The sequence below is a fragment of the Panthera leo genome, chromosome C2 (genome assembly GCF_018350215.1).
Source record: "Panthera leo isolate Ple1 chromosome C2, P.leo_Ple1_pat1.1, whole genome shotgun sequence".
Classification (NCBI taxonomy): domain Eukaryota; kingdom Metazoa; phylum Chordata; class Mammalia; order Carnivora; family Felidae; genus Panthera; species Panthera leo.
This window is the reverse complement of record NC_056687.1, coordinates 114,566,752-114,578,473: the sequence shown is the minus strand read 5'-3', so window position 1 is coordinate 114,578,473 and position 11,722 is coordinate 114,566,752. Positions and strand designations below refer to the sequence as shown.

Below are 11,722 nucleotides of genomic sequence, written 5' to 3'. Positions count from 1 at the left end.
GGAAAACCACTATATTTTACTGGGTTTCATTTGTTTGAGACTCTACTTTTATGAAAATAATAGCACTGCTACTCTGTGCTGGAACTAGGGGTGTGAATGTGTCCATCCCAGCCATCATATTTGCATTGTCTCTGCCTTCCTAAAGCACATGCTGGACACATAGTGAGTGATCCCACACTCCTTGAAATGGGTAACATTTCTATCCCAGAAGCCCTTCATGTGCCCCTTCCTACACAACCCATATCTCCCTCCCTTTTCTCCAAAAGTAACCACTCTCCTGATTTTACAGTAATCATTTCCTTACTTTTCTTCATAATTGTATTACCCAAGTGCATCCCCAAACACCGTAATTTAGTTTTTGCTTTGTGTGTGTGTGTGGAGGGCAGATGGAGGGACAGTTGGGATATATCTTACATCAAAGGAAAGGATTTTACAATGAGCAGTGGTTCCCAAACTTGAGTAAGCATCAGAATCACCTGCTTATTAAAACACAGAAGCCTCACTGGGCTCCACTCCCATGTGGGCTGATTCAGCAGATCTGAAGTGAGGACTGAGAATTTGCATTTCAAATCAGTTCCCAAGTGACGCTGATGATGCTGGGCCAGAACCACACTTCCAGAACCATAGATTTAGGGTACATGGGACAGGATCCAGGCCTGCTCTAAATTCATTTGTGAATAACCAGGCTTCTTATTTCCAATAATACTTGGAAATCAGGATTTGATGGCTCCAGAATTTTACAATCATCTGTTTATTTTTTTTCACTACACTGGCAAATGATGATTTGCTTAGCCAGTTTCCTTACATCCTAACAAAAGATTCTAGGTCTGAGATCCTGTGAGCTCTTGTATTTAGGCCATCATGTGGTGCCAAACCATCCCTCTATGAAGGTCAGAAGCCCTAAGGTGGCTGAGTTCTCTTGGATGATTAGCCTCTAAATTTGGATGCATTTTTTTATAAAAAGAGATCAGTAAAATCCTAAGATTCTCCATTTTGAACACAAGCCAGAAGGGAAGGTCTCCATCCCCAGCCACACCAAGTTGTCAAACACAGAAACTTCTCTTTGACATCTTTTCACTTTCATTACATTTGCCACTCCGGCTAGATAGCTGTGCAAACTGAAAGTATGAGTTGGATGGTGGTATAAACCTAAATGAAGACCCAATCTCTTCCAACAGAATTTATATGAGGTAAAAAGGAGAGTACTACAGAGGGAGAAAAACTAATATTTATTTCTGACTTTCTTTGCATCCTTCAGTGTGTTAGGTACTATGATAGTCAGTCTCCAAGATGGCACCCAGTGTTCCTCACCCTCCTATCTTGTAACAGTGTTGGTCTGTGTAACCAACAGAATGTGGCAGGAGACAGTATGTAACTTCCAAGACTAGGTATAAACACCTGCAGCTTCAATCTTTTCATCTTGGGCCTTTCTCTCTCTGTCTCTGTCTCTCTCTTTCACACACACACACACACACACACACACCCCACTGACTCTAGGATCAGCCAGATGCCTTGTCATAAGCAGCTCAATGGAGAAGGCTACATTCCAGGGACTAAAGCCTCCAGCTGACGGCTTCATGAATGATCTTGGAAGTGGATCCTCCATGCCCAGTCAAACCTCAGATGACAGTAGACCCAGTTCCCTTTGCAGCCTCATAAGCAACCCTGACCTAGAACCTGAGTTAAACTGCTCCTGGATTCCTGGCCACCGAAACCATGAGGAAAAAAAAAAGTTTATTGCTTTAAGCTGCTAAATTTTGGGGTTATCTGCTATGAAGCAGTAGATCATAAATACAGGTGCTTTTCCAATTTACTCCCTTTAACCCGCAAATAGTCCTGAGAGATAGCTATTGCTGTATTTCACTGAATCTGATGTCATCATTTGCAAGATGCTTCATTTATTCTGTGATGCATTAATAAAAGAAGGAAGTGCTGTTATTTAAACTGTGATAGGTCTAAGATGCACTCCAATTTCAGGTATGTTACAGTGTGATGAAAATGTGCATCTTAGAATTAATGAAATGTGTTATCTGTATTTTGCAGCAGGGATTTCTTCTCACACATTGGGAAAATGACAGCTTTGTTTTTCATCCCCATTATTTAGCTTGGTGTGGAGTAACCATTTAGTATGTTTTGAATAGAGAGGTCAGCTGTCTGAATGGATACAACCTGACTTCTAGAGCCATGCTGGGCTCATCATGGCTCTTGTTTTTAATTAAAGATCAATAAGGGGAATTTCTAAAAGAGTTGAGCACTCCTAATTCTCGTGTTAGTCAGAGAAAGGCTCTTTTCTGGATTTTTAATCATCACCATCCTCTGCATTTCCTCTTACTAAAGTGCAAATATACTGCTTGTGTCCCTCTATAAAATCAGCCCAAGCTGGCCCAACTCCTTAGAAGAGCTGACATCAAGTGTCTCTTCTCACATACATTATCTGAACCAGACGTTATCATTCCCATTGGACATAGGAGGGAAAATAAGCTAAGAGACATTAAGAAACTTGCTTAAGATAATAAAACTAGAAAGTGATAGATGCAGGAGTGCTACCAAGCTGTTCTCACCGCTACCCCTCCCACATCACCGAGCCTTCTCTAAAGAACAGTAGTGAGGCCTTGTCTCCTGGCCTTAAACGATAGTCACAGCAAAGCAAAAAAGGCAGCCAACCCCCGTGAGAATTTTCAGTAGCCTCTAAAAATGCCTTTTATATGAATAGCCTGCTGTCTTTCATCTTGGGAACACAGAGTGTTTCATCAGCATTATCTCATTAGTCCTCATAGCCCCAGACTTTTCAAATAAATGAGTTAATGTTTGCAGAAAGTCCTTGAGAGCTAAAGACTAAGCACAGTATGAAGGTACAGCTTTGTCCTAGAGCCTGAGCAGCCGTCACAGAGTCTGTTCAGCCTCTGTTGGAGAGCTTTCCTGTGAAAACACCAAACTTTTCAAGTCATGGAGAAGGAGCCAGGACTAGGAGGAAGAAGATCCAGCAAAGCCGACCCTGGTTTGGAGATGGGGTGAATCTATAAAGCAGAGATGACAAAGGGGATTCCATTGGCAAACTCTGATCAATTATTGATGCCCACCTGATGGGCTGAGAAGGATCCTAAGGCCATGTCTGGGCTCACTGGGAAAGAGTTTGGGAAAGGTCAGTGAGGTCTGCCATGGGTGACAGGACAAGTAAGTTTGCAGCATATATTCCAGAAATTTGCCCTTCTTGCTACAGATCAGTGAGCGACTTTCTAAAATCATTTATTAGTTCTAGGAGTTTTTTTGTTGATTCTTTTGGATTTCCTACAGAGACAATCATGTCGGCTGTAAACAAAACCAGCTTATTTCATCTTTCCCAATCTGTATGCCTTTTATATCATTTTTGTCTTGTTTTGTTATATTAGCTAAGACTCCCAGTATGATGTTGAAAAGGAGTGATGAGAGGGGACATACTTGCTTTGCTCTTGATCTTGGCAGAAAACACTCTAGTTATTCACTTAAGTAAGATGTTAGCTGTGGATTTTTGTAGATATTCTTTATCAAGTTGAGGAAATTCCCTCTATTCCTAGTTTGACAAGAGTTGTTTTGTTTTGTTTTGTTATCATGAATGGGTGTTGGATTTTGTCCATATATTGGTATGAGATGTAATTTTTCTTCTTTTTTAGTCTGTTCATGTGGCAGATTACATTAATTGATTTTTAAATGTTGAACCAGACTTGCATTCATGAGCTAAATCCCACTTAGCTGTGATAGATAATTCTTTTTATACATTGTTAAGATTTGATTTGCTACTAGATTGTTGAGAATTCTTACCTCTATGTTCATGAGAGATGTTGGTGCCTAGTTGCTGGGTGATTTTAACATACAGAGTTGAGCTCCTGTTCTAAAGTTCAAAGGAAGAAGAAGTTATATGCAAAGTCTTCACATGTTGGGTGGCTCCTGAATCCCAGAGTTCATGACTTGGGTGAGGAAGATGATGATGAGGCAAGAATTAATGAGAGTGATAATAGAATGGAACTACTATTCTAATCCTTTTATTCATGGACAAAATAATAATAATATGACACAAAACTTTATAAATTACAATGATCTCATATAGGATCTAGTTTGACCATCCTAATGCTGATAGGCAGTTAGAGATTACATTATTATCTCCACTTTGCAAATTAGGAAATTGAGGCTCAGAGAGAAAAAAAATGACTTCTCCAAGATCACCAGTCATAACCCAAATCCCAGGTTCCTGAGTGAAAACCAGCACCCATTCTGCATGGTTCTTTGGCTAATCAAATTTCTGTGGACCTTTAGTTATTCAAATGTGCTTGTTATTTGGTAAAAGTCAAAGTCGGAGTCCAGTTGTCATTTAATTCCCTGAGGCATTAAAGGGGGAGTGAGGGGCATCTCCATGACTCAGTCGGTTAAGTGGCTGACTCAATTTCAGCTCAGGTCAAATCTCATGGTTCATGAGTTCAAGCCCCACACTGGGCTCCAAGTTGACAACATGGAGCCTGATTGGGATTCTTTCTCTCTCCCTCTCTCTATCCCACCCCGCTCAAACTCATGTTCTCTCTCTCAAAATAAACAAACGAACTTAAAAAAAATTGTTTTTAATAAAAGGGGGGATGACTTCCAAAGAAAAAAAGAAATCTTCAGAAAGGAAAATAGAACCACCCCCTTGTGGTCTATGGAAACCATTTCATTTAGTTTGCTTTACCCTCAGAAACAGAGATGATGGGAGAGTAAAAGGTGTGGAGCCAAGAAAAGTGTGGTGCTCAGGGAAGGTCAAGGGAGCCTCTGCAGCCCTCCTCATACTTTCTCTGTATCTGGGTGTGGTTCTCCCACCTAGCACATCTACAAGCTTCCAAACCCTGATGTTCTCATCTGCATAGGGAGTCCTGAAGATGTGAATATGAATACTTCTCTCATTATACAAGATGAGACTCACCATTGCCTCTAGTGTGACACTTCCCTGGGCCAAAGAAACGCCTAATTGCTCACAGATTACCTGACTCACAGGACACCCTAACCCTCTAGCCAGAGGTGCTAAAGACTGAATCATCCAACTTGCCTTTGCAGAAACTGGTTACTAATATGTCATTTCATTTCTGTCTCTTTCTAACCTCAAGCTTTGCCTGCCTCACATCCATGGCCTGTCCTTGCTCCCCATACCTTTACACCCATGCACAAGAGGATGCATAGGTAAATGCAGAGGAAAGTTTCTTCTCAGTCTTTGCAAGGGTTTGTAGGTTACATATACCAGTGCCCACATTCACATACAAGCACACCCCACGATAAACACATTGGGACTTGGAAATGGAGTTGGTGGAAGATCTGGCTTTGACCCTAAACTATGGAGGGACGAAATGACTTATAATTAAGTTACTTATATCTCTGAAATTCTATTGTCTGTCCTACTCAGAGACATCTCCCGCTTGGAGGCCAAGACAGCTACAGTAGAAACTTTCATTTCCAAAATTGTGACATTGGAAATCGGCACTCCTTACAAACCTAGGGAGCTGGGGTCCTTGAAGGACACATAATATTCTCCTAGGGAAGTGGAGCAAGATCCAGAAGGGTGGTAACCCTGCATAGCTATTCAAGAACAGCAGATGTAGATAAAGCACATCAGAGTTTCTGTACATTGAACAGGCAGCAGCTAATTATATTGAGAATTTTTTTTTCTTTCATCCTAAGTTCCTGGTCATCATTAAAAATTTCCTCTGACCTCTATCATCTATTGTCCCTTTACAAGTTTACCATGTTTCCAAATCCGTGATTCTCTTCTTATCTGCTATTTACTTTCTTTCCAAAGCTGCAGCCCTAAGGTCTGTGAGTTAAATAATTTGGGAAGTTTTGAGTTAAACAGGTTTTACAAGAAGACTTCTCAGAGTTTATGGAATGTTAATGGGTGTGGTGAATCTTCAGGAAGATTTGTCTTGTGTGTACTATTTCCCAGACTTTTTCCAAAGAGGTCTCATAGGACATCTGTTTAGTTTAGAAGATGCTGATGAAGTCCCAGAGACAGCTAGTATTTCCTCTGTTGTGGGCTGAATTGTGTCCCCTCAAGAAAGACATGTTGAAGTCCTAATACCTAGTACCTCAGAATGTGACCGTATTTGGAAATACAGTTTTTACAGAGGTAATCAAATTAATCAAGAGGTTATTAGGGTGGACCCTAATGCAATTCAACTAGTGTCCTTCTAAGAATGGGAAATTTGGACACAGATATAGATATGCACAGAGACAAGTCTACATGAAGAGACATAGGGAAAGGATGTCCTTTTACAAGTGGAGGGAATGCCTGAGACTTCCAGAAGCTAGGGGAGAGTCCTGAAACAAATCCTTCCCTAGCAACTTCAGTGGGAGCATGGCTTTGCTGACACTTTGATGTTGGACCTCTGGCCTCTAGAACCGGGGGAAAATAAATTTCTGTTGCTCTGAGCTACTCAGTTTGTGGTACTTTGTTATGGCATCCCTAGGAAACTAATATATTCCCTAGTATCCATTCTTCTAGCTGGTTGGCCAGTAAACCAATTTCATTCTTTTCTCTCTCTACTTATTAAAATGTTTTTTAATTTCTATAATAAGCTTAAAAATAACAAAAATACCCATTCTTCTCCTGTTGTAATGGAAGTGTCAATTTTTAGTGAGACAAATGGCCATCTAGACTAGACGTCAGCAAACTCTTTCAGTAAAGATTTAGATAGTAAATATTTCAGGTCTTGTGGAACATAAGTTAACTTTCACAATTATCCATTCTGCCACTGCAGCAGGAAGGAAACCATAGACACTATGTAAACAAATGAGTATGGCTGTCTTTCCACAAAACATTATTTACGAAAACAGGCAGCAGACCAGATTTGCTGACCCACTGATCATTGAGTACCTGCTACCTGCCGGGCATTATTCTAGGAGCCATGAATACCAGGGTGAGCCACATGGTCAAGGGCTCTGCATACTAGAGCTTGTAAAATATTGTTTACAGCTGGGTCGTCAGCACCTTGTACAGGACAGGGCATGTAGTGGTCAGTTCAGATATACTGAACTCGTGACTGATTGAAAATCCCTTGGATGAAGAGATGAGCCAAACCTTTGGGGTGCTGGGCCAGGGGGAAACTCTGGGTTCCCTGGAATGCTAACTAGAGCACAACAAAAGAACCTCTATTGGCAGTTCGAGTCCTTACCAAGGCAAAAGCAAACAAACCAACACTGGTACTATATGCACCAAAAAAACACGTACAAGAATGATCATAAGAACATATTTCCAAAGATACAAAAGCTGGAAACACCCCAAATATCCATTAATAGAATCAGAGTAAATAAACTGTATTATTTTCAAATAATGGAACACTATACAGCAAAGGACAAGAACTCCTGCTACATAAGACAACACAGATGAATACCAAAATTATTACAAATTGAAACCACCTACCTTCCAAACCCCACTTGGACACTGAGGACTAAAACCATAAACTGCTCCACAGCTTACTGTCTATATTACCATGATTTTATTACTCCATAGTCTTCATTAACATAGCTTTACTATTCCAGGATACTCTTGCCCAGGCAAATAACTTTATTTTTCATTATAGAACTTCCCAAAAGACCCCATCATCTCTTCAATAGAAAACATCAAGAGTTCATATCTCAGGAGTCTTTGAACCTTTCACCTCAAAATCCTTGCCATGCTTTTCCCACAGTCCTAAATGATAGAATTCCTACAAATCCTATTTAAGTCTTCGCACTGAAAGACTCACCTGAACCAGAATCAAAATCTCAAATTCAGCCTTTTCCTTCTCCCTCCAATGAAAGTTCTTTCAAGGTGGTATTCTCCCTGATGGCCGTAAGCAATACATTCAGCGCTGTCTCATGAACAGATTGTTCTGCTGATATTTCAGGAGTCAACATTCAACAACATAACGTTCAGTGAGAAAAACCAGACACAAGGAAAGCATGCTTTATTATTCAATTTCTATAAAGTTCAAGCACAGACAGAACTAATCTATGGTGATAGAAATCGGAACTGTAGTTACTCTGAGTGTGTGTGGTGATGGTAGGTACATACTGTCTCAGAGAGGACACGAGAGAGTTGTCTGAGTGCTGGGAGTCCTACATCTTGATCTAGATGGTGGTTACATGTGTATAAACATATGCAAAAATTCACTGAGGTAGGGGCACCTGGGTGGCTCAGTCTGCTAAGCATCTGGCTTCAGCTGAAGTCATGATCTTGGGGTTCATGAGTTCGAGCCCCAAGTTGGGCTCTGTGCTGACAGCTCAGAGCCTGGAGCCTACTTTGGATTCTGTGTCTCCCTCTCTCTCTGTCACTCCCCCCCTTCATGCTCTCTCTGTCTCTCTCAAAAATAAATTGAAATTTAAAAAAATTCACTGAGCTACACATTTTTGTGTGCATTTTACTACATGTAAAAAATTTACATTTCAATAAACGTTTAAAAAGTTAAAAACTTAACCTAGGTGTCAGAGATTATTGACAGAACTGAGTGTAGTTTTAGAACATCTACTTTAGCCAAGGAATTAAACAATAGGGAGTTAAGTATTCTGTGAGATCCCAACCTGGCCCACTTTTTTAAAAAGTATCTAAATTGACAAAGATGAACAAACACAAAAATTATTTTGTGTTAAAAGGGGAGGAAGGACCATTTTTACTAGCCTGGGGTGGGTGACAATTTCTCTACATAATGTGCTGTGAATCATCTCCACAAACCAGGCTGGACCATGTCCTATAACCCCATTGTTGACCATCCCTCTCATCTCAGAAGAGGAAAATGAGGAAAATTCAAGCTATGCTACAAAAAGCCCTGATAAAAGGCCAATTCTCAAAGTAAAAGCATTTCATTGCTTTCATTTTTAAGAATGGAAAAACAGATATGTAACTGATATTTATAAAAATCTTATTTGGTAGCTAGACTAAGTAGACACCACGTACTTACATTTCCCAAACACAGAGTGGGAATTATAGCCTCCCCACAGTATTTTTAGCCTGTGGTTACTGCCTGTCTCACCTGGCCCAGCCCTTCAGCTAATTTCCTGCACAATTATTCTCCAGAGTTCACTGAAGAATGACTCCTCTGTCCACCGAAAGGAACAATGGTTTTCTCATATACTTGGGGATTTTCCTTCAAAGACTGTGGATGACTCCCTGAATGATTTCAGGAATGAATATTTGTTTTCTCATTTTTGCTTTCTTTCCAAATGTAATATGTGTTTATTGTAAAAACTTTAGTAGGTATAGATAGGCAAAATGAATCAAGACAAAAATCACCCAGAATCTAACCAAAATTACTTTTTAGTGCATATATATAATAAATATAAATATAAATAAAATTTTATTGTGCTGACATTTTACCAAACCAGTTCCTTGTTGGACATTTAGGCTCTTGTTATTTTTCTTGGTATAAATACTACTCCCAAAATTATCCCTGGAACTGAACATCTTTTTGTTTATTTGTTTAGGTTTTATTTCATAATCATAAATTTAACTTTTCAATCAAGCTACACTTAGAGGGGAATAAGGAAAATATGGAACCCATAGAACTGCAGTGAAAGCACAAAGATTATAGGATATTTCTAGTCGATGGGGGTGAAGGGATACCCTCCTGAGCTACAGAAGGAATGGGCTGGTAGTTAAGATAAAACACAAGCCAAATTATTAGATTTGTCCACAATCAGCACTGGTGATCTTCTTGCTGTGCTGCCATTGCTGGACCCAAAGCAGTCTATACTTCCAAATATTCATGCTCTCTCTCACTTTGCCAAAAACCACATGCCGACCACCCAATCACTCAGGTGTGGCAGTGCAGATGAAAAATTGAGAACTGTTTGTGTTGGGTCCAGCATTTGTCATGGACAAGATACCAAGACCTGTGTGATCCAGAATGAAATTCTCATCATCACATTTCTCCCCACAGATGGACTTGCCATTATGGATTATGAAGTCAAGTCACCTGGCACATAAATCCTGGAATAATCCTGTGACAGCAGGAAAATTTATAACCAAATCCTTTCTCCCCAGTGCTCAGAGCATGAAAGTTTTCTACTATCTTGGGAACTTTGTCTGCAAACAGCTCGATGGAGATTTGACCCAAGAGCTTGCCATCCATAGCAATGTTGAAGAACTCGGTGGAGTTGACTGTGGCTGGGAGGCTCAGGGGGCTCCGAGTGGTGGCATCTGTAAGGCTGAAATCAAATATCCTTAATGATTCTCCTAAAATAAATTACTAGAAGTTATAGATATATAGATAGATGATAGATAGATAGGGAGGTAGATGGTAGGTAGACAGATGATAGATAGGTAAATAGAATAGACAGATAGACACATACACACATACACTGGGTTAAAAAGGATATGCAGACCTTACAGATTGTTGCTTTTCTGAAAAGTTGCACCAAATCCCATACCTGTTCCCATGGTAGGTAAGCATCAGAGGAAACATAGTCAAAAGGGTCTCACATGTGTACAAGAAACAAACTGTAGTGAAGGTAATGCTCCATCAATTTCCTCAGACTTTACTTCAAGAGATTCCCTATATCTAGCAAGTTATTTATAAATTTGGCAACTATGGTAAATTTATACTCGGAGGGAACTATCTAACCTTTGGGCCATGTGTGCTATTCAGGTGACTCAGATTCTACAGTAATTGTATTGCTTTTATGTTGCCAGGTGATATAATAAGCTGTTTTGGTACAATCTCTGAGGGAATTTCCAGTCAAATTGAAGGGTTTGGAATATTATAGACCCACCATGTGAGCTATAAATATAAATAAACTAGGGTAGAAGGTGATTTATTTTGCTATTTCCTCTGGAAAATGGCAATGTCTACTATTAAAGAATTTACAAACTAGGGAAAACTTTGAGTCACTCAAACTTCAGCTCTGGGGTGGGATGACTGAGGGTCACAGGGACCTGTCAAAGTCCCCTTTGGGTGAGTGGAGAGGCTGAGTCAGTGTTGGAGGAGACAAGACCCCAGCACCTGGGCAGGGGTAGCAGAAGAGGAAGAGGGGGCCAAGGACAGAAACCAGCAAAGCATGGGTTTTCATGTTAGATTGACCCGAAGTCATATCATAATATGCCTTGGGCATATTACTTAACTTCTCTGAGCTTTGACTTTGTACAGTGGAGACAAGCAACACTTCCTAGGAATGCTGAGAGATTTCAGTGAAATAATATGTGTAGAAACTAAGTATAGTAACTGACCCATCGAAGGAACTCAATAAATGGTTGCTATTGTTACTATCATGATTAATCATTATTATTGTTGTTGCCTTGAGGATAAACTTTAAGAAAAAGAGGTGCTTATACCTGATCATTATGCCTCTTGTTTGGATTTTCTCTTTCAGGGGCTCTTAATCTGGTGCCCAAGAATTCCCAAGAGACCCAGGGATAGATACCTGGGAGAAGGGGTGTTAAACTCCAGAGAGGAAAAAAAAATGCCAATGTTTTTACTAACCTGTAAGGAAAATATAGTATTTCCTTTGTTATGACTACATGAAACAATTCACAGTAGTATCAGCAATGCTGATCATGCTTTGATTAACAATACAAAACATATATGATTATAAACAATATATAAATTATATGTTACTTCTGTATCAAAAGTACAGTTGTTCTTAGACCCACCCCCTAGACCACTGCCTGCCTTCCTGTCTACAGAGGCTGGTGTGATGGAGCTGGCTGTCAGGTAAACTGTATTATAATTTTCAAAAATATTTTGATAAAAATATC

General features: G+C 39.9%; 1 pseudogene; it reads right to left on the bottom strand.

Annotated features, from left to right (window-relative positions):
* Positions 1 to 9,351: 9,351 nt before the first annotated feature.
* Positions 9,352 to 11,576, bottom strand: LOC122229879 (annotated as a pseudogene).
* Between the last annotated feature and the right edge of the window lie 146 nt (positions 11,577 to 11,722).